Below are 1,187 nucleotides of genomic sequence, written 5' to 3'. Positions count from 1 at the left end.
TTTCTGGGGGGAGGTCGTGTTATTCTAATCCGTTTGGGGTCACTGTAGATCATTAGGAGAGGTGAGATTAATACAACCTGGAGGCTCAGGATAAACCTGTTGATAACATCAGTTTCGTCATCGCTGCTAGCACTCTCACTGCTGATATTCAGCAAGTACAGAATGGCAGGGAAAATTAAAGTACTTATCACTTTTATTAAATAGTATGAGCCCAGACATTTATTAATGGTGGAACACTTCACAGACTATGAAACAGTGTAGCAGTGTATTACTTGGAATGGTTAGATGAGATTTTTTTATTATTATTTGCAACTCTAAAAAGCTACTGTAGTCTCTTGGTGATGAACTCAGTATTTTTATTCCAGACCCATATTTTGTAAGAGAAATTCAGAGTTGCAACTGAAACAGTCTGACATTTCTGCATCCATAACTTTGACCTCAGCTTGTCCAGGATATTTTTAACAGCTAATACTTTATTTTATTGTCTCATATTTGTAAGTAATTATGTGCTGAGGCTAATTTATATAGCAAAGGCATTTTTCTGTCTCTTTTTCATTATTTATTATTCTGTGTGTAAACTTTGTCTTTCAAATGACGTAATTGTACTTACATGTACAAATATTTCCTCCATGTATTAGCTTGTATTTTAAAAGCTGCCTCTTCACGTTGCTTTTGACCTAGCTTATAACCTTGTGGGTAAATTAGTATTTACAGAAGTAAAACAACTGGCCTTATTTTGCATAATTGTCTTCATTTAGAGAAAACACTGTGCTCAGGCTGGCTGAAGTTTCCTGCCTGTCACGTACTGGCACACAACATCTGACGGGAAAGACGCCTGTTCCCTGGCATGGTTTCTGACAGCCCTGCTAGCAAGGGGGAAGCGCCGGCCCCACGGAGCGCGCCGGCCCCACGGAGCGCGCCGGCCCCACGGCACCTTCGGCGGCCCGGCGCGCAGCCGCCTTGCTCCGCAGCCCACGTAGCAGCCCCCGCTGGCATATCGCTGTTTTCAGTGATTCGGGCCGTTTTCTCGGTGATTTCGAAGGCGCTGCTGTGCCCCCGAGGCTGCAGGAGGGGGAGGGACGGGAGAAGCCCCCGCGCCGGGGCGAGCTCCCGCGAGGGCGGAGGTTGCCCCCGGTCCCGCAGGAACCGCAGCTCCTTGGGGCGCGAGGCGCGCGGGGCGCGAGCGC

This window comes from Apteryx rowi, unplaced genomic scaffold, assembly GCF_003343035.1.
Source record: "Apteryx rowi isolate R43461 unplaced genomic scaffold, aptRow1 scaffold_12, whole genome shotgun sequence".
NCBI lineage: Eukaryota > Metazoa > Chordata > Aves > Apterygiformes > Apterygidae > Apteryx > Apteryx rowi.
Note: the sequence above shows the minus strand (reverse complement) of the source record.